At 45.0% G+C, this 21,979-nt stretch overlaps 1 long non-coding RNA gene across 2 annotated transcripts in view; it reads left to right on the top strand.

Moving 5' to 3' along the window:
- The window catches only part of LOC111749361 (uncharacterized), a 188,203-nt gene that overhangs the window by 131,302 nt on the left and 34,922 nt on the right, over window positions 1–21,979 (top strand). The window contains exon 4 of one of the 2 annotated variants that reach the window (XR_010320853.1): window positions 902–7,324. The exons of the other annotated variant lie outside the window; for it this stretch is intronic. This is a non-coding gene — a long non-coding RNA (uncharacterized LOC111749361). Of the gene's footprint in view, window positions 1–901; window positions 7,325–21,979 lie in introns of those variants that run through there. 2 annotated transcript variants of the gene reach the window in all.

Genomic DNA, 21,979 nt, shown 5'->3' with positions numbered 1-21,979 from the left:
GGCAGTGGGTGAAGGACCAGGAAGAAGGGTGGTTATGGAGACTTGTACTTATTTTTAATATGTTCTAATGAGATCGAATTGATAAGTCATGTGATGAACTAAAAGAAATAAAGGTATTTGAGGAGTTTTGGGAGTGGGTGGTGTGAGAGAACACGGTACCCCACGCTGTCCCAGAGTTGCCGGTCACTGTGAGCCCCAACAGTTCCCAGCCTGGACTCAGGCAGCAGAAGGTCTGGGCATGACTTGCTGCCTGAGCTCCAGGGACTTGCCCTTTTCCTCCAAGTTCTAAAGTTCTATTTAGACTTGAAGTTTTAAAATTTTACCACACTGAACCTGAGCTTATGCTGTAAATCCTGGTGGCACACCCTGATACTATAACCTCTTCCACCACCCACCCCTTTTTCTTCTCTGCTTTTCTCCTGTATTGCCCCACAGTGGCTGAGCCCTGCTTTCTGCTCCCTCCTTGGTCTCTGTATCTCTCTAACATACTCCTGGGAGGTCCCTCCTCTCTATCCTGTACCTCACCTTGGAGTTTTCTGTCCATCCAACTCACACAACCTACCTCCATCTCTTTCTTCTCTCTGAGCTCTCCAGTCCTTCCCTCAGATACAGAAAAACCTACAGACCTTTAGGCTGACATGGACAACCCACCCAGACACACCCAGGTGAGGTAGTTGTATTTGACCACTGACGTCTGTGGAATCAAGACTCTCAGATACATACAGTCATCTGTTTTCTGCCTGAGGACCTTGAAAGAGTTCATCTAAGATGGACCTGTAGAGGGGACTTCTGTTTACAGAAAGATAAGTTTAACCCTCTGTTGCTTGTTTAGGAAGGGTACAAAGAAGAGGTATACCTGTAAGGTTTTTAACAAAGTATACAAATTTTTCTTTCTCTTTAGGTACGGCGCCTCTATAAAAGTCCTCCCTTCAAAGAGAGTTAAAAGAGATGAGCATTTCTCCTGTTTGAATGTTTACTTGTTAAATATGGTAAGAAAATCACCGGCGTAGAAGAAATCTTTAGGAGAAGTTTCAGACTGTTAAAAAGGTTCAGGGAAATGAGGACATTTACATGTTCCAAAGGAGGAAATTCACTTGGCATTCAACATATCAATGCCACGAAAAAATTAACTTGAAGATTCTTTGTTTACAAATATGAAACCCCACAATACTATTTTCAAAGGGCGTGAACTTTTGTTACAAGGCACTACTATCACTAGAATGGGACCTTTGGTGACACAAACCGTTTGCTCTCTACAGATAAATGAAGGGTTAGTGGTTCCAACTCACACAGGTGCGTCCTGAAAGAGAGGCCTTGCTTCTGCTTTCATAATGATTACAGCCAAGAATACTCTATGGAGTGCAGCTTTACTCTGTAACACATGGTATAGCCATGAGTCAGAATCCACTGCTTGGAAATGGCTATTATCATTGGTACCATTTTGCAGAGATTTTATTGCTCACAGCAATGCCCCCAAAAATATGGTAGCTTTGGTGGAAAGAGAGAAGGGACGAGGTCTGCAGAGGTGGAGGATGCTGGTGATGGAGAGGCCTCCAGGGATTCCTGAGACCAGAGCCTTGGGCTCCTATATGAAGATCAGGGCCATGAGAGCTCATATAAATTAACTATTCTCAGAGGTCTCTATCCAAAAGGAAAATGCCCAAGAATCCACAACATCTCAAGCAAAAAACCCAAGCTCTAGGGCCAGAAAGACTCCACTACCATCAAAGAGGCCTTTTCCCTCAGCTTCCACTGAGCAGATATCTCATTCATCCAGCTAAGGGGCTACCCCAGAGAAGCGATGGGTAAGGTGTGTATATTTCACCCAGGTGCACACGGTCAAGGGGGTGGCTGTGTCCTGGCAGACCAAAACCTCCTTTGCCCCCGTGGAACAGATGCCCCAAGTCTTTGAGGCCGAGCTCTCTGAGTAGAGCACCGTCGCCGTGCCCCCAGTCTGGCCAACACTGAGTCCCTGGTAAGCACCCTGGGGCCTTGGAAGGAGGGGCCCCAGGCCCGCACCACTGAGCCCAGAGTCTGAGGAGAGGAGCATGGGGAAAGCCTCCACGCAGTCACCCTGGAGTGGCTAGTGACCCATGAGCGCAGCTTCCACTGCTTGGCCTGCTGCCTTGTGTTCAAGTCCCAGGAGGCCCTGGTGGCTCACATGGAGCATGGAATGAGCCAGGGCTTCAGCAACCAGGTCCTCTGTGAAGAGCTGCTGGAAAAGGAACTGCCACCCTCACCCCCATGCAAGCCCAGAGGCTGCCACCAGCTGGCCAAGGCCACTTGATGGCCTCCAAGAAGAGGGAGGTGTGGGAGAGGAGTGCCGTCTGCAGGAGCTGGAGGGGCAGCTGGAGAAGCAGAGAGAGCAGCTGAGGAGGTTGAGGCACCAGCTGGTGAGGTTGCAGAGGCAGGAGGCCAGGCTACAGAGGGTGGGGGCACAGCACTGAAGCCAGAGGAGGAAGAGCCTGAAGACCTGCTAGCAACTTGGGACTGGGAGGAGCAGGGCATTTGTGCTGGGAAATGTGGGTCGTCTCATCAGCTGCTACCCAAAAGATATGTGGCCCACGGAAGAAAGGCCTGGCAATCTACTTCTGTACTATCACAGTCATTGAAAACTCTGTGCAGTGCAGTTCTACTCTGAAACACCTGGGTTCACCATGCATTGAAATCAACAAGACAGTAGGTTTTTGTTCTGTTAAGGCCTCTGTTCAGGCTCCTTTAACCCACCTGCCTGTAAGAACCTCTCCTCCCAGCCTGTGCCCCAATCCAACTACTCCAAGTGCATGGAGAGCTGCAATCCTAGGGGGACCTGGAAAGAAGGAGCCCCAGAACACCTGACTGCAGACACCAGGTCTGCTCAGAGGTTCCCCTAGCCTAGGAGAGGAGAGGACAGGCCTGATCTGGATGGTGAGGTCTCAGAACTCTGAGAATGAGCACAGCATAAGGAGGGGGGGAGAAATGGGATTTCAGTGGGACTTGGGAGGCTGAGGGGGACTCTGCAAAGACAGCTCCAACGGAAGTGTGCTGGTGAACGGGGTGTCACTGAGTTCTTTGCATAGAAGGAACCAGAGAGAGAGTAGGCTGTGGCGAGACCTGCCTGTAGGTGAGCAGTGGGCGTAAGGCCCTACCCAAGGACTCTGGGTCACTTCTCATCATCCTCCAAGCATAGAAAGGAGGAGGTCCTGGTTGGGCAAAGAGGAGGAGGTGGTGAAATAAAGAGCTCACCGCATTCAAGTCTACTGCCCTCACTGGGGGAATTTGGGTTTATTGCTGTGATTTAGTGTTGCCTCTTTGGAGGAAACCCTCATGGCGTATTGGTTAAGTGCCACGGCTGCTAACCAAAGCGTCGGCAGTTCGAATCCACCAGGTGCTCATTGGAAACTCTATGGGGCAGTTCTACTCTGTCCTGTAGGGTCACTATGAGTCGGAATTGACTTGGCGGCACTGGGTACTGGGCCTCTTTGGACTGGAGTGGGAGATGGTTTAGAAAAACTCTCCTGGGTGTCCCTTTTCTGCATAACAGTAGATCTAGTAGTGTCTGCGTAACTCATGCAAAGGATGAGTTCCTAGGATGTAAGGAAACTTTTTTTCTTTTAAAAAACCTTTTTCTGTTTGATTTTGCACATATCAATGACACTAGCTTGTTCTTTCTTTTTTTCTGTGGTATAATTTGGCCAATCCTGGGGTCAGAGAACGGGAAGAAAAAGACTGGACTGGAAGTATAGGAACAAAGGCAGACGAGGCCTCTTAACCCTGGGAGAACACAGATGGTTAGAGGTGAGGCCAGCAAGGGGCAGATTCAGGCCCAGACTGTATAATGAGCAGAAAAGCCCAAGTCTTAGACACATCATCATGTCCCACACCCTGGAAGATGCCAGGGGCATGTTGACCCTCCTGGGAGATAAGACCCCAAATGGCACAGGGAAGCCTTCAGGAGCAAGGAAGGGAGGGCAGGGCCTCCAGGATGGGCATCTCCATCCACAGGCTGCCCTGTGTATATTTCTCAGTGACAGTAATGGCTCCTGCGAGGGACGGGGTCAGAGGCAGACAGAAGCGAGAGCTTTGAAAAATTTGAGACAGGGTTAATTCTGCCAGTACCAGAGGATGAAAAACGAAAGCCTGTGGTTCTCAGGGGTACAGACCTGCCAGGGGCCTGATGTATACAGGGTGGGCAGAGGTGTCTGGAGAGGCCCACCTGTCTAAAGACTTATGGCCATAGTCTTCATTATCCTAAAAGCAGCAATTTCCCAGTTAATTTCCTCTACGTTTAAACCAAAGCCAAACCCATTGCCATTGAGTCCTGATAAAAGGCCTGGAGTGCGCAAGGGTAGGTTTTCCAGTAGAGCGATGAGGGGAGGAAGATGGTAATACCATACCAGACAAGGAGACTCTTCTTTGTGCCTTGTGTTACCTACTCAATTGCACATGGTGTTCAGCCCTCATCTTTGCGTGTACACGTGTACATGCATTAAGAGTTACTATATTGACCTCGCAGAATTCTTTTTGGTCCTTTCTAGGGATAGAGATCAGAAGAGGTCACTGGCTTCATATACCAAACATGAAATCTGCAGTCTGACTTTTGTACAGTCTGTGTTTGTGTTCTCTATCCAGGGATTAAAATCTCTGATCTGACATTAAAGATTGTTTTTTTTTCCTGCAAGAAAAAGAGGAAGACCCTCAACAAGATGGATTAACACAATGGCTGCAACAATGGGATCAAACAGCAACAATTGTGAGGATGGCGCAGGATGGGGTAGTATTTCCTACTGTTGTACATAAGGTCATTATGAGTCGGAACCAACTTGATGGCACCTAACAGCAACAACAACATAAAAAAATAGTTTTAAAAACATACATGTCATATTTTACGACTTGCACATATCTTATAATCTTATTATGACATACGTAACAGTACAAATTTGTAAAGAAGTTATAATACAAGCCATCCCTACATGTGTGTGATGCTCCTGCTCCCCCAAGGTGTCCAGTGTTCAAAGACACATGTGTGTTCTTCCTTACATTTCTCTTTTCTGGGACACATGTTACAGTCGTACATATCCATGTAGATCTATTTGCATGTTTGCTGTTACAGAACCTTCAACACGGTCTACCCACATTGCTCCTTGCCCCTTTTTTCACTTGACATTTGATCATGGCTCCCCTGTAAGTCAGTAGATATGGAACTAATGCTGCTTAGTTCTTCTAATTTTTTAACTCGTATTTATACATAAAGAATGTAAATAAATGGGAACAATGACAATGTGCAACCTATACACTTTCATATAACTCTACAGAAATGAAAACACATAGCAGCTATGATCTTTAAAAAAAACCCACTGCCAATGAGTCAATTAAGCATAGTTTTTTCAGTATGTTCTAGCTCCCCACCCCTTGTCCCTTCCCATAACTGAATCTAAGATAGTTCATATCAACAATCAGGTAAGTGTTCTATCTTATTATTCTTGCTTAAACTATCATACTCACACATGCAAATAACCACATCTACTCATTTATGGATATATATATGCTTGGATTCAAATACATTTGGTTATTTGTTATTGTTTTACCCATATGGGCTCACTTTATATATATACTTCTCTCTGTCTTGGTTTTTTTTCTTCAATGATACTTCACAGTGATTTCACTTACTAATCTTCTATAGCTCTGTTTCATTCTAATGACTACCATATATTATTATATGATATGGTTATTATATTATTATTGTAATATTACTGGAATATTTGAATATTATGCATTAAAATTTTATTATAATATCACATCCTTAATGGGCAATAATTTTATTTTTCCTTTTTTGTCTTTAACAATAACCATCCTTTGCATATACTACATGGAGCCCTGGTGGCACAGTGGTTAAGAGCCCAGCTGCTAACCAAAAGGTTGGCAGTTCGAATCCACCAGCTGCTCCCTGAAAACTGTATGAGGCAGTTCTACTGTGTCCTGCAGGGTTACTATGTACTACAAGATTTGTATCTGTGGGGTAGATTCTAATGAGTGAGATTTCCAGTTCAAAGAATGTTTTAAAAAGTATAGAGCCATGTCTATGTCTTTCCCCTAAAAGTCTGTAGTAACGCACCTGTCTTTGTCATCTAGTGCTGCTATAACAAAAGTACCACAAGTGGATAGCTTTAACAAAGAGAATTTATTCTCTCACTATCTAGTAGGCTACAAGCCCAAATTCAGGGTGGCTATCTATCTCTGTTAGCTCTGGAGAAAGGTCCTTGTCATCACTCTTTCCTTGGTCTGGGAGCTTCTCAGTGCGGGAATCTCAGGTCAATTGCTTCCCTTTCCTTTTATCTCTTGTAAGGTAAAAGGTGGTGCAGGCCACACGCCGGGGAAACTCCGTTTACACTGGATCATAGTAAGGGTGTTAAAATCCCACCCTAATCCTCTTTAATGTAAAATTACAATCAAAAGTGGAGGACAATTACACAATACTGGGAATCATGGCCCAGACAAATTGATATATACCTTTTGGAGGGGACATAATTCCATCCATGACAGCACCTTTCCAGCCATGTCTGAGGGCATCCTTCTCCCCACAGCCCAGCCAGCCATAAGTGGTGTTGATTTTTCAATTGTGCCGGTTTCACTGGGATTTTGACTGACATTTTCTTAACTATCAGTGTTTTTGAAACTTTGATTATTTTTATTGGGGATTTGGATATTTTCTGAATGGTCGGTAATTGCTCATTACCGACAGTTCTGATGAGGGTCACAATACATAGATGCTGAAAAAGTGGGAGAAAAATGAAGAACAGAGCTCAGATTATTAAAAAGTCCAGACTTACCGGACCAGTTGAGACTATATATATACTTATAATACAAACCATCCCTGAGATACTCTTTAAACCTTGTACTGAAACTATTCCCTGAGTTCATCTTTTAGCGAAATAGCAGACTGGCACACAAAATAAAGGGTATTATCCATCAGTATGGCACTCCATTAAAAAACCATTATGTGCAGCCAAAATGTCAACCATTACTCTAAAGCAAAGATGAGATGATAAGGGGGCAGGGAAACTAGAGTACTGGAAATGGAACAACCGGAACACAATTAAAGACACTGTTGACACGCTGTGAAAGATCTGAATGATTTTTGTAGAAATTGTCAGATGGGAACCTAATTTGCTGCGTAAAGTTTCACCAAAAACATAATAAAATATTATTTAAAAAAATCATTGCTCATTTTCCAAGTGCCAAATTTTTGTGTCTCCTTCATCTAAAGTAGGAATAGTTATTAGTCCTTTGTCATCTATGTTTCAAATTTTTAAATCTTTTGCTTGTTTATCTCTTCTTTTTTCTTTCTTTTTTTTTTTTTTGCAAGCTATTTTCCTCTCTTCAATAATCGAAATGTTTTATGCTCAATTACATCTACCTTTTCTCTTATAATTTCTGGATTTCCTATATAAGTTAAGAAAATCTTACATGTAACTTCCTAATTTTCTGTTAAGATTGTTGTTGATTTATACATTAAATTTGTAAATCAATGCAGTATTTTGGCACACTTTTCTATAAGGACAATCAGTTGAGTCAGCACCATTTATTATGAATTTTCTATTTTGTTCCACTGGTGTATTTCTCAGTTTCTAGTATAAACCCTGGTGGCGCAGTGGTTAAGAGCTATGGCTGCTAACCAAAAGGTTGGCAGTTCAAGTCCACCAGGCGCTCCTTGGAAACTATGGGGCAGTTCTACCCTGTCCTATAGGGTCACTATGAGTCAGAATCGACTCGACAGCATGGGTTTGGTTTTTTGGTTTAGTATAATGTATTAATTTGTTCTATTATTCAATGAAAGAAGGCTGCACTTACTATCCTTTTTCATATTTCAATTGTCTGTTCTTTGGTATAAGGAGCCCTGGCGGTGCAATGGTTAAGCACTTGGCTGCTAACCGAGAGGTTGGCGGGTCGAACGCACCCAGCAGCTCTACAGGAGAAAGACCTGGGAATCTGCTTCTGGAAAAATTACAGCCCCCTTCCTTCCACCTCAGAAAAAACCCTACGTGGCAGTTCTACTCTGTATTCAGTTCAACAGACAACTATTTTGGTATTCTAATGGGAATCACATTATATATATATCTTAGTTTTGAAACACTTGACTTGTTTTACAAGTCTTCACGTTTGGGAGAACAGGCATTTTTTTGCATTCAATCGGGTTTTGTTTTATTTACTTCAGTAGATTATTTTCTTCATATAGGTTCCTTACCGTTTCTATCAAAACATTTCCCTAAGTATCTTATTGTTTTTGACACTATTTGGTACAATCAAATAGCAGAGAAAAAAGAATGGTCTATCCTTCCCATTTTCATTTTTTCGCGTGCTTATTTCTGGTCAGAAATATAGAACTGATTTTGGTATATTTGTCCTATATCCTGCCACTTTACCAGCAATTTTATATTCGTCCTCTAGGTTTGCAATTATATCAGCATTAAAAAAGTTTTAAAATCTTTTAATAGTTACCCTCGTTATTTAAAATGTCTGGCTTATTCTTTCACCGTCAAAACTATATTCTGGGGTAGAAGTAATTATAGCTATCTTTGTTTAGTTGCAAATTTTATCAAAATGAATGGACTGTTTTGTAGTCTATCCCACATCTGTTAAGTTTTGGGATAATTCGTTGTGCACCAGTAGATAACAAACACATTGACCTTGCCGACCATGATTGCATTTAGCTTCGTGGGCAAGTTGGGGAGAGTTTCATCTTCATCTATTCTTTGATGGATCCTGTCTAAGGCCAAAATTAACTGTTCTTTGCATGTTTCATGAAATCTGCTGAGAGCCAACCAGGCCTGTAATTTTCTTTGCAGGAAGATTTTTAACTCTAATCCATTTTCGACTCAACAGCAAGTAGCGAAAACAACAATCCATTTTGCTTCATGGAATCTTCTGGCAATAATTTATTAGAGAAGTTTCCAATGTGTGCTCTAGGCTGCTGGAAAGCCATCTTTAAAGATTATGTGGATATTCACTCTTTTCAGCCTTATCCAAACCCATTAATCAATCCCAGATTCTCCCCATTTCCACAAAGGTCCTTTCCTGCATCCACTCCTGGTACCAGTTCCCTCCTCTCAGACTTTGTATTTTCTGAAAAGAAATGAACAGTGTGCCACCCAAGCAGTGTCGTGCCCACAGGCTCCTGAGTCCAAAATAGGGAGGATACTGTCTTCAAATATTCTTTTATTTTCTATTTTTGTCTGTACTTAATTTCTTTTTCATACCGTATCGTAATTGTTTTAAAGTTGTGTTTTTATGTCTGGGTCTGAAACCCAGCTGGGATTCCCTTTGTGTGTGGTATGTTGTGGTGTCCAGTTGCATGTGGGCATCAAAAGGACACCTTTTTCAGGAGGGTGGGGATGGGAAGGGTGCTGACACATTGCGGGGATTGCAACCAATGTCGGGGAAAATTTTTGTATGAATTGCTGAATGGCAAACTAATTTACTATGTAAATTTTCACCTAAAGCACAAAAATGTTATACGCACACACACTCACACACACACACGCACGCACAGTGTGAAACTAAAAGGCAGGGAGAGGCAGTTGGGGCGGTTGGGCCAACCACAGTGGGTGCTGCGCGCGGGGAGAGGAGCACTCCAGGGCGTCACGGAGTCCTGCGCCCAGCAGGGCTGGCAGAGGACCTGAGCCTGGGTCCGGTGCCTCTGGCGAAGGGCCAGCTCCCCTCATACATGCCTGCCAGCCAGGCTCCAGCCCCTGCCCTCATCCCTCTGAGTCTCCCCCACCAGTCTCCTCATTGCTACCACTAAAATTTAGGGGGAGGCCAATGTCACGGAGGGGGTGGCCCAGAACCTGGACTTCAGGAGCTCCACGTGCACCGCCGGACCCGCAGCACTTCCGCTGCGAATCGGTCAGCTGTGGGGTATCCCTAGGACGCTGGGCACGGGTGAGTGAGTTGTGATCACACATGGGCTTCTAAATCCGTCCATGGGAAACCCCGGGGGTGCACTTCCAGGAGGAAAAGGCCAGGCAAAAGAGGCCACCCTGTCAGGTGGACCCTCTCTCCAGTCAGGACTCACCGCCTGCACCGCACTGGGAAGAGTCCTCCCAAGGGTTCACCCCTAGATTGAAGGCCACAATCAGACTTTGGGGATCCCCAGGCTTCCAGAGCTGCAGCACCGCACGGGGAGGGTGAAGTGGTGCTTACCGGCCAAGCCCTGGCAGCAGTTCCTCTTGTATGTGACCCCTTTGTCAGCCTGAATTTCTTGCACTGTTTTTCCACCAGCCTGGCATTCCGCAACAGAAGCTGCAGGGAGAGTTGCTTCATGAAGCTGCTTTGCACTGAGGTCCTGAGCCTGTGCACTCCCAGGACGAGGTCCCATGATTTTAGTTGGATGGTTTCTTTCCAATGACATGTTTTCCTAGATTTTCTTCTCAGCCCTATCTAGTTCTTTCTTCTTTTCCTCCCACCTCCATTTTGTTGGCTCCTATGACATCTATCAGTTCTTTTGCCCCCACCCTCCCATGACTCTGCCACTGTAGACCCCACCCTGGAAGACCCCCGTGGAAGGTGCTAGAGAGTGGTTCATGGGCCCCTAGCTGCTCAGCAATTTGGGGAGGGGGTATCTAGGGATCTACACTTCTAAGAAGCTCTTCAGGTAATTCTGGTCCTGATGCAATGGAAGGCTTTATTTTAGAGGTCAGCTGTGAGCAGGCCCCTACTGAGAATGGCTGTGGCAGGTTTCCCACACACCCCTCTGCTTTGCTCAGTCTAGGGGGAGACAGAAGAAGATTGCAGAGCTAAGCTGCAAGGATTTCCTGCAGCAAAGCCTGCCCTGGTGTGGGCTGGGGAATTTGTTTCCCCAATTCTCATCACTAGTGGTGAGCAGACCGTTCTCTGCTCAGACTAAAGAAGAGTTAACAAAATGAGCTTGAAACAATAAATGCCTGCTTGGAGCCCTAGTTGCTAAAAAAAAAAGGGGGGGGGAGTGAAACAAGAATCCAAAGGATGTGAAATGAGCCTCCTCTTTTGACACCCTCCCTGGTCCCTAACTTTCTCATCTTCCACCTCCCAAGACTGTACAAACTGAGTTCAGATCCTGGAATAAAGATCCCCAGGAATATTGCTGCTTTCGTCACCCCGTGAGGGTTTCCCGAGTGCTGGCTGGAATAAGGTCTGAGAATCCTCCAGGGGCTGCCCAGGCCTGTGTACTAGACATTCAACACACCGAGATTCAGAACCACTTCAGTTTTCCAACACTCGGGCTTGACCCCAGGGACCTGACCCTGAGGAAGCTGAGATTTTCTGAAGTCAATACTCCCACCCACTCCTCAGGTTCTCCCCATCTGAGCCTCGGGATCAGTCAGGCCTCATGTCCTCTCAGCAGTGTTTCTGCTAAAGGACAACAGAGGGTACTGTAAGGAGCACTGGTGGCACAGTGGTTAAAGTGCTCAGCGGCTAGCCAAAAGTTTGGTGGTTCAAACCTGCCAGCCACTCCACGGGAGAAGAGGTGGCAGTCTGCTTTTGTGAAGATTTACAGCCTTGGAAACCATGTGGGGCAGTTCTACTGTGTCGTATAGGGTCTCTATGAGTTGGAATTGACTTAATTGCAGTAGGCTTGGGTTTTTAAGGGCACTGTGGGTTTGTGCTCTATACCTTGAGCACCTGCCCCCTCTGAAAGGTGCAAGGAGCTACTGAAAGAACACCATCATAACTGGCAGAAGCCACAGCCCATGGTGCTGAGGGAAAGCTGGGAGGGAGAGAGAGGTGGGTGAGTTAGAAAGGCCCGGTCTGTAGGCAGCCAGGGGCCAGGGTGACCTGAAGCCAGAAAGCTGACTGAAGACAAAAAGCTTCAAACCTGCCCCTCCTGAGTCTGTTTCTTCTTTCAAAGCCTTTTCAAAGTCTTTCGCTGCTCTTATTGGCTAGGCCTGAAAGGCCTTTGCTTTAACATGAAGGAGCCTCCAAAGCCTCTTGGGGCAAAGGATGGCCCAGGAGGCCCTGCCCACCACACTCCGTCCTTCCCGCAAGTCCGAGGGCCAGTAGTTTCAGCCTTCCAGCTCCTCCACCAATCTAATGACTTGAAACAGGATTTCACTGAAGCTGAAACATAACATAGACTGGAAATACTCCTGGGTTCTCTTCTCACAGCAGCTGATCGCCTGGTTCCTAGTTTTATTAGAAAAGTTAGATAAGGGACGAGAAGAGGAGATTGTGGAATGCCTGACATCTTAGCGCCAGTTTTTTTTTTTCTTGAGGAGAAAAGAAGGCGGCATTTACTGTGTCCTTTTTTTTTCCTTGAGTCTCACAAAATTCTCACAAAGACCCTCTCAGTTAAGGACTGTTGGGAAGTGCCTTGCTTTTCTTTTAAACTTTGTCCTGAGGTGCTTTGATTATGGAGCATATATGAAGAATTTTCCCCTCAGGGAAGCATTCTAATTCTTACCTAGACTGTAAGCAGAATGAGGACATATTAAGTGCTAAGCTTGGTACATAAGGGAGTGGGGACCCCTCAAAGCAGGCCTGTGGAGAGGTTCATTCATGATTCCCTGGGAGGCACACCCGTTGCTCCAGACGTCTTTGAAATGCCTCCCTGGGGAAGGCATTCAGGGCTGGTTCCTGGTCACGTGGGAATTCAGTCCCGTTTTTCTGTTAACACTGCTCATTTGGGGTCCAAAATAATATTGCCCAATGTCTCATTTCCAAGGCCTCTGCTGTGAGTGTGACTAAGACAATATGGGAATTCTTAGAAGAAAATCCTGCAAGAAAGGCACTTTTTAAATTCAGTATTTTTCAAACCAATGAAGTCTTCATTCTTACTGAAAAAGGAGGGAAAAAAATGCCACAAACTCGGGGGGGGGGGCGGGCGGGGATATTTGCAATGAACATAACTACGTAAGGATAGGCATTCAGAATATGTTAAGATCTCTCTCAGTGAATAGAGAAAAAGCAAAAACCCAATGGAGAAGAGTCACTAGAAGGCAGATTATAGCAGAGGCACCTAAAATGGCCTATAAACCCGAGCTCCTCAGAAGTAATCAGGGATCATCACAGAGACCACACAGAATAGTCCTTCCCACACAGGAAGCCGTCCAGGGCCAGGCCCCTGAATGAACGTGTTATGAAGCTCTCACTGAGAAAAGAGGATCAGTCTATACCACCACTGGGCCCACTCGGCATCCTGCATGCCTTTGACCAGAATACCTAGGTTCTGCTTCTGGTTAAATAAAAAAAACAGGTGACCTTATAGGGTGGGGTTTATTTCCCTTAGCCCAGCTTCTCAAAACGGGTGTCTGCTGCCCAAGAGGAGAAAATCAGAGGGAAAACCCATGCAGTGCACAGATGGGCAGATGACCTGTCTGTTTCCCTGGGGCCAGCCCTGAAATCCTATAGCCTATTTCAAGGTGGCACAGCATAGCCATATTGAGAGGGAAATCTCCATGGTTCCCTGAGATGAGCTCACAGCTCTGCCCATGTCCTGGCCCATTCCAGCACCACCTCTGGCCCCCAGAATCTAGGATTTAGATGTGACTAATTAGCTCACCATTTAAAATTCATTGCTCAAAATCCATTTCCTTATTAAGGGTTACCCTGAGCACCCTTTTAAAATTGCAACCAGAAAATCTCTTCCCTCCCATTCACACTCACATGCTCCCTAGCCCTGCCCTATTTTATCACTAGCACTTATCACCTTTAACTGTCTTAGTCATCTAGTGCTGCTGTAACAGAAATACCACAAGCTGATGGCTTTAACAAAGGGAAATTTATTTTCTCATACCCTAGTAGGCTAAAAGTCCAAAATCAGAGCACCAGCTCCAGTGGAAGTCTTTCTCTCTGTGTCATCTCTGGAGGAAGGTCCTTGTTACCAATCTATCCCTGGACTAGGAGCTTCTCTGTGCAGGAACCCCAGCACTGCTTTCTTAGTGTTATGAGATCTCCAACTCTCTGCTTACTTCTCTTTCATTTTATCTCTTGAAAATAAAAGGTGGTGTAGGCCATACCCCGGAGAAACTCCCTTTACATTGGATCAGGGATGTGACCTTAGTAAGGGGGTTACAATCCCACCCTAATCCTCTTTAACATAAAATTACAATCACAAAATGAAGGGCCATCACACAATACTAGGAATTATGGCCTAACCAAGTTGAGACATATTTTGGGAAGACACATTTTGATCCATGACATTCCACCCTTTGCCCCCCAACCAAATGCATGTCCTTGCTACATGTAAGACGCATTTACTCCATCATATCACAGCAAAAGTCTTAAATCAACTCCTAGTCTAAAATCCAAACATTCCTCTTCATCTGTGAAATCTAGAATATAAGTTTTCTGTTTTCAAATGCAGTGGCAGGACAAGTGCAAGCTGTATATTTCCATTACAAATGGAGAAACTGGAAGAATAGAAGGGATAACAAGCACCAAGCAAGTTAACAGAACCCATTACATTAGCCCTAAAGGCTTTGCAAATAATCCTCTGTTCTCTGAGACCATTTACACAATGGCCCAGCCCTCTGAACTCTAGGTATTGGCCACACTCTCCGGATTCTGAGCAGAGGCCCCAGGGCCCTGGGCTTCAGCTCTGCCTTCCTGACCCACTGGGATGGCAACTCTGCTCCCTTGACTTTAGTCATACCATTCTCCTTGTCCATCTTAGTGGCTACTCAACCCTTAGAAACACCAGAAGCCATGGCTCCACTTCGAAATCCCAAAGGTCAAGGCTATACCTTTTGAGACTAAGGCAGCTCAACTTCCGGTGTTCCTTGTCTCTTTAAACTCTGCTTTTTGGCTTCTTGGCCCTCTGGCCTTATGCCCACATCTGTCCTATTGGGGCAAGTGTTCCAAAGCTCAGTAGCTCCCCAAATAAGTGCCTGGAGGCACCCCAGTCTGCTAGGAAGCCTCCAGCACACAGGCACTCAGCTCTCTCACTCCTTGGGTCGACTTCAGCACTGTCTGGCCCTGGTTTCCTGGGTGTGCTGCTCCTGGCTCCCTGCTGCTGCTAGTCCTCTGCTGCTGTTTCTCACCATCTGTACCTTCTCTGGTGTTACCAGTTCTCCTCACTTCCTTCTGACTCTGTCCATTCACAGTTTCAAAACCACTTCCACATTTTAAGTGTCTGTTAGAGCAGCACCCCATTCTCTCAGTATCAAATTCTTTCTTAGTCATCTAGTGCTGCTACAACAGAAATACCACAAGAGGATGGCTTTAACAAAGAGAAATTTATTTTCTCACAGTCTAGTAGTCTGGTGGTCCAAATTCACAGTGTCAGCTCCAGGAGAAGGCTTTCTCTATCAGGTTTGGAGGAAGTCTTTGTCACCTTCACTAATTGTGCCCTATTTTATTACTAGCACTTATACATAATAAATATTTCCTAGTTTATTACATTTATTATCTATTGTCTCTCCACTGGACTATAAGCTTAGTGAGGACAGGAATTTTTGTGTGCTTTATGCATTGATATATCCCCCAATCATAGATAGAACACTTTCTAGTGTAGTATGTTTTAGGTAGTTCAATATTTGTGGAATGGGTGCATGAATCCAAAGAAAGACAGCTCGAACAGGGAAACTCTCTCCTGTCTCTTCTCCCAATAATGGAGGCACAACTGTCACATCTCTGGTGTCTCCAGGGCTTTCCATGCCTCTCATTTGCACCCAAAGCTGTAGACTGGGATTTCCTAACTACTCTTTATGCTGGAGACATGCACGTGAAACGCTCCATGTCCCCCTCCCACCACTGAGATTCAGGTTGACACCCCTCACCCAGGCCCAACCAACATCCCCTCTTTTTTGCTCTTTTGGGCACTCGCTGCATCTGATCTTCCGATGTCAGCAAGGGTCAGAGAGCCCCATGGAAAGAAAGAAAGGCCCCCCCATGTCAAATCTGTGCCCCAAAACAGACACCAACCCCATCAGAAAATCCCAAGCCCACAGATCTTCTCATCAAATTTGTCTCAGAGGTGTCTCCTATGGAAGAATTCAGAGCTGATCATAGGTCATGGAGCCTCACCAGGTCTAGAAGGAGGGAGTCACAAGTTGGGCCTGCATGTATTGAGGTCAACACTCACACCCGTGCTTATGATAGAAGTAGACTCGGCCACTTTTGACTTCATCAATCCCTATTACTCTCCTTTGTACCTTGGTGGGCTGAGCACAGTAAGGATCTTCTGGGAAGCCAGCCATGGCTCTGGCTACTGCTCTGATATCCCGGTTGGGTTTGGGAATGAAGGATGGTTGCTCTAGGTACCTTTGATCCCCACCTCTCTCAGAGGTATGGCCAGTTTAATTGAAGTAGATGTTTCCTCTTTATTCCCTGAATCTTCTCGTATCTGAATTCTTCATTTGGATATTCTAGGACCTCTCTCCTCAGACTGGGATCCAGGGACCAGCAGCACTGGTAGCACCTGGAACCTTGATGGAAATGTAGACTCTTGGGCCTCAACCCAGACCTCCTGACTCAGACTCATCATTTTAACACGATCCTTAGGTGATCTGGGTGCACAATGAAGTTTGGGAAGCACCATGACTGACCTGGATCTCAGAGAAATCAAATATAATGCATGTGAGTTTTGGGCCCATTACAAAAGGGATTGTCATCCCTGAGATCTGGTTTGGCCCCATCTTTCTGTCAGTAAGTGAGATCTCTTTGGTTCCTTCTCAGGAGATAAGCCTTCCCAGCTTCTAGTTGAGGTCTTAAAGAGAAGTACTTAGTACCAAAGGACATGAAAAATAAACTTGAAAGAAAAATGTGTTCATTTCCAGGAGAAAAACTCAGTGCAAAGTGTTGCATTTATACTTGGTATATTTTCAAACTCAGAGGAATTCACAGTTTAAATAATTCTCTTAAAACATTTTTTGTTAATTGACTGCTGAATTAATGTCTACCACGGGGACATGGAAACAACACTGATTTGCTCAACCTTGATAATGTGAATTTATCATATTATTTCAGGAAGAAAATGCACGTTTCTTCATGAACGTGTAATTTAAATAGGGAATCTGCAGAGTTTTATAACTGTTTAATGGTTTAAGCAAGGATAATGAGATAAACTTAACAGATTCTTAGTGTGAATTCCCTTGGATTCACTTGTCGGTAAAGACAGGCAGAGGAGAGTTAAAACATATAGAAACAGTATGCTTCAAAAGCATTGATGATATGTCTTTTCATTTCTGTAGAGTTGTATGTGACTGTTGATAGTGTGTACTGCCCTGGTGGCACAGTGGCTAAAAGCTCGCTTGCTAACCAAAAGATTGGTGGTTCAAATCCACCAGCTGCTCCTTAGAAATCCCATGGGCAGCTCTACTCTGTTCTATAGGGTTGCTATGAGTCGGAATCAACTTGCTGGCAGTGAGTTTGGGTTTTTTGTTTTTTTGGTATGTTCCCATTTATATATGAGTTAAAAGTTAGAAGAACCAAAAAGATAGTGTTACTGCCATGGCTACTGACTTACGGGAACCAAGATAAATTGTCAAGTGAAGAATGGTGCAGAGAAACATGTGGGTAGAGTGTGACCTAATCTCCAGAAAAGCAAACAAACCATAAAGCTACGTGTGTACCTGTGACTATGCATATGTGTTCCAGCAAGCAGGAATGTGTGAAGAGGTACACATGTGTCTTTGAACATGGACACCTTGGAGAAGCAGGTAAAATTTACACATGTGGGGATGACTCTTATTATAATTCTTATAAAAATCTGACTTGTTAAATGTGTTATAATAAGAATACAAGAGTTTTCAAAGTAAAAAAAATCATAGAAATATATATATGTATATATTTAAAACAGTTTTATTGGCTGTTATTTTATATAGGCAAAACACTGTCATCAATACTGGATTCAGAGACTTTCACCACTGGATGAAGAGCAAACTCAGAGACGGAACAAAAGTCTCAGCAAATTTCTTGCTTGTTCTTGGAGCTAATGACCTCTTCTGGTCTCTATACCTGGAAATGGCCAAAAAGAGTTCTGTCAGGATTAATGCAGTCACTGTTCAAACATCTACTGCATGTACATGTCTACGGGGTAAGGAAGAATGCTGGACACCATGTGTGATTCATTAAGTAACACGTAGACCATTAGACCGTTCTTTCTCTGATGTCCCACTACCACGTTCCTCCCCTTGTTGCTCTACTGGAAAACCCACGGTATACATTGTAGGCCTTTTTTCAGGACTCAACATAGAGGAAGTTAACTGGAAAGATACATCTTTTAAAGATAAAGAAGATTTTGTCCACAAGGTCTTTAGACAGGTGGACCTCCCAGGCAACCTCTGCATGGGATGGGAATGCAAGACCCCTCTCACTCAGTATCTCTGAGCATTTCAGTCTTTCTGTTTCATTATCAGGAGACTGCAGAATTTACCCACTTCAGAACCCTTGCTGCCATCAACCCCAACCATTCCCTTATAGGATCCCTCACTTCCACTCTGAGAAATAAAAGTAGGAGAGCCTGCAGGTGGAGGTGCCTGGCCTGGAGGCCCTATCTATTCTTCCTTACCCCTGAGGGCTTCCCTGTGCCAACTGGGGTTTCATTTCCCAGGGTGGACATACCTCTGGCACCTCCAGGGCTTCCCAGGCCCTGGAACTTGATATCGAGGATGGGACTTGGGCTTTTCTGGGCCTGTGGAGCCTGGGCCTCAAGCTGCCCCTTCCTACCCTCAACCTTTGGTTATCTGTACTCTGGCTGTCTTTACCAGGTTTAGGAGGCCTTGCCTTCTCTTTTGCTCCTTTCATCTCAGTCAGGCTTTTCTCTTCCAGTTCTCTGATCTCGGGGCAGTTCAGGCTAGACCATAGAAAAGAGAAAGACGAAACAAGTGTCATTGATTATGTGTGAAGACTGCTGGGAAAGGAATTGACTGTCATTGGTTTAGAGATTTATGCCCACTGCTCACCTGCAGGCAGGTTTCCCCACAGCCTACTGTCTCTCTGGTTCCTTCTGCCACAAAGAACGTGGTAATGCCCCCTTCACCGTCACACTTCCCTTAGAGCTGTCTTTACAGAGGCTCCCTCTCAGTCTCCCAAGTCCCACTGAAATCCCATTTGACTTTCCCTACTAATGCTGTGCTCATCCTCAAGGCCTCAAGAGCTCACCATCCAGATGAGGCCTGTTCTTTCCTCTCCAAGAGAGAGCCTCTGAGCAGACCTGGTGTCTATGGTCAGCTGTCCTGAGGCTTCTTCCATCCAGTTCCCCCTCCGGCTGGAGCTCTCCATGCAGTTAAGGGGATGGAGTGGGGTGGGGAGGAAGGCACATGTGAGGATTTTACAGGTGCAGTGGGTGAAAGGAGCCTGAAAGGACGTCTTTCCAGAAGGGCCCACATTTTGAGGCCATGTCTGTACCCTCTGTAGCCAGGTCTCCCACATCTGCAGCAGCACCAGTAGGTGCTGTAGTCTCTCCAGCCCCTGTCTCTGCTCCTCTAGATGCTCCTGGAGGTGCCCGGCTCTTCTTGCCAGGACTCCAGGATGCTGACCGAGGCTTAGGTATTGTGTAGACTGGAAGCAGAGCAGATGGGGCTGTCTTTGAGAACTTGGCCTCAAGACTGGGGGCATCTTGCCCACGGAGGCATGGGATGTTTTGGTCTGCCGGACCACGGCTACCCCCTTAACTGTACACACTTGGGTGAAATACACATACTTGACTCATTGCTTCTCTGGAGTAGCTTGATGAGTGAGATATCTGTTCAGAGGAAGCTGAGGAAGACCTCTCTGATTCTTAAGGAGTCTTCCTGGACCTGAAGCTTACGTTTTTTGCTTCCGATATTCTAGCTTGAGTGGCACTTTCCTCTTGGGTTGAGACTTCTGATAATAAAGAGTTAACTTACATGAACCCTCTGGGCACTGGGTCCTCAACTCTGATCCAAGACCCTGGTTTCAGGTGTCCCTGGGAGCCTCTCCATCATCACTGTCCTCCACCTCTGCAGGACCTGTGGGTTCTTCCTTTTTCCCTGGGGACCTTCCATCTTTGGGGAACATCACTGTGGGAGACCAAGTCTCCTCTGGGAAATCTTTTGTGATATTAGCACTTCATAACAGAAGTCTATAGTCTTTCAAAGGACTATAATACACTGATAATTTCTATTGCAAAGAGAGGGTCTCCACATTAATTTTTTTGGCATTTGTTGCATGCCAAATGAAATTGTTCCTTTGGAACTTGAAAATGACCTCATTTGCCTGAACTTTCATAATCACACATGACTTTTCTGAGAGACATTTTCTATGAAAGTGATTTTCATAACAGATTTAGAGTGTAAACAGTGAAACAGGAGAAATTGTCATCACTTTTTAAACTCTTTTCAGCCTTCTTTTAAGGGAAGGGTATTTATAGGAGGAAGCATACTTAGAATAATTTGTATTTTATATATATATAAAGCTTCTCCTTGTATCCTTAACCAACCCAGGGTAGAAGGTTAAAATTGCCCTTTTCTGAACAGAAGGCCCTTACCATGTTGCTATGAGAAGCACTCCTTCAGGGTGACACAGAAACAGATGTCCATTTCTGAGAGTTTTGATGCCACAAACCTCAGGTGGGCAACATACAAGAACCTCACCTGAGTGTGGCTGGGTGTGCTGTAATGTCAGCCTAACGGTCTGTGCACATTTCTGAATATGAAGGAAGGATTGGTGAGTTAACGAAGAAATGAATGGAAGCAGTTTGGGAGGGGAGTGAAAGCTCCAGGGACAGACAGAAGATGGGATGGGGGACTTGTCAAGAGGGTGTCAGAAAACCAGGAAGGAGCAGGAAGCACGGCCAGGGGAGGGCAGCATAGGCTAGGGGGCAGCAGAGATAATGGTAGTGGGGAGAGCAACAAAACTGGCCTGTGATACAGTGGGAAATTAGTAATCCTAGATGAAGCTCAGGTTAAGTCAAGTAGGAATGTAAAAAATTCTATCCTGTAGCTATCTTTGCTGTGAGGGATTTAGGTCCTTGGGGAGAGATGGCGAGGAGACATAGGAGGAAAAGGTGCGTTCCTGGTCTAGGGAAGGAGTCTGAAAGACCTTCTTCTGCCCTAACAGGCTGGGGCTGCATGGTTCACAATGATGTGAGCCCTGTTCTTCTTCACACCACCCACTCCTAGAACCTCCTGAAAATTTTCTTAGTTCTCCACATAGTATGTTCATTCCATCTCATTAGAAAATATAATAATGCAATACACTTTTCCCTCACCACCCTTTCCTCAGTCCTACATTCTCTGTCCCAGTTGTACACTGGCTTCCTTCCTTTCCATCAGGTTTAAAGGCCAGAACAATTGAGTATTATTTCTGCACTTATTCCAGAAATTTCTCAGAATCCTAAGTTTGATCATTAATTTATTCCTGCATTTCCTATTGACATTACAAACTTTGGTTAATTATCTACTAAATGACAGGAAATGCTTTCTTAGGTCAATCCTCCTTATGACCCTATCTGTTCACCTCAAATCCTTCATCTTGTCCTGTCATAGCTCTGATTTCTCTGGAAATCAGATCCCCTAGTTCCCTAGCTCTCATCCATCTGGGAGATTTTTTCCTCCCACCCTTATTTAGAGTCTTAGAGAAAGGCCTCTTCTTCGTTTATCACTGATTCATCCTGTCTGGGTGAAGACATCCCAAAATAACGGTATTCTGAAGGATCTCTATCCCTCCTCCCAGTTACTGATGATATCTGAATCTTTCATGACTTGGAGACTCTGATGTAGTCCTGAATTTCCTGGATTTGCTATCTAAAGACACTATCCTGCAGGAGACCTCAGATCGGCACCCTCTCCAAAGAGCAGTTGACATCTGAGCGAGCACCAAGACTTCCATAGCCCTTGTGTGACATCATTGTTGACACTGCTCGATTCTATGGGCCCAGTTTGAAGCGAAGCTGGGCAGCAAGAAAAATATGGCAACTGTTGAAGTAGGGGCTTGGGGGCTGGGAGGAGGGAGATTATATATTAAAAATAAATTAAAACTTCTCTCTGCACTCAAAGAGGTTACCATCCCTTGGGAGGGAGAGAGAGCATACAGGGAATGAAAATAGTGTGATAGGCAGTTG

This window comes from Loxodonta africana, unplaced genomic scaffold (assembly GCF_030014295.1).
Source record: "Loxodonta africana isolate mLoxAfr1 unplaced genomic scaffold, mLoxAfr1.hap2 scaffold_88, whole genome shotgun sequence".
NCBI lineage: Eukaryota > Metazoa > Chordata > Mammalia > Proboscidea > Elephantidae > Loxodonta > Loxodonta africana.
The sequence above is the reverse complement of the archived record's forward strand: the minus strand, read 5'-3'. Positions and strand labels throughout refer to the sequence as shown.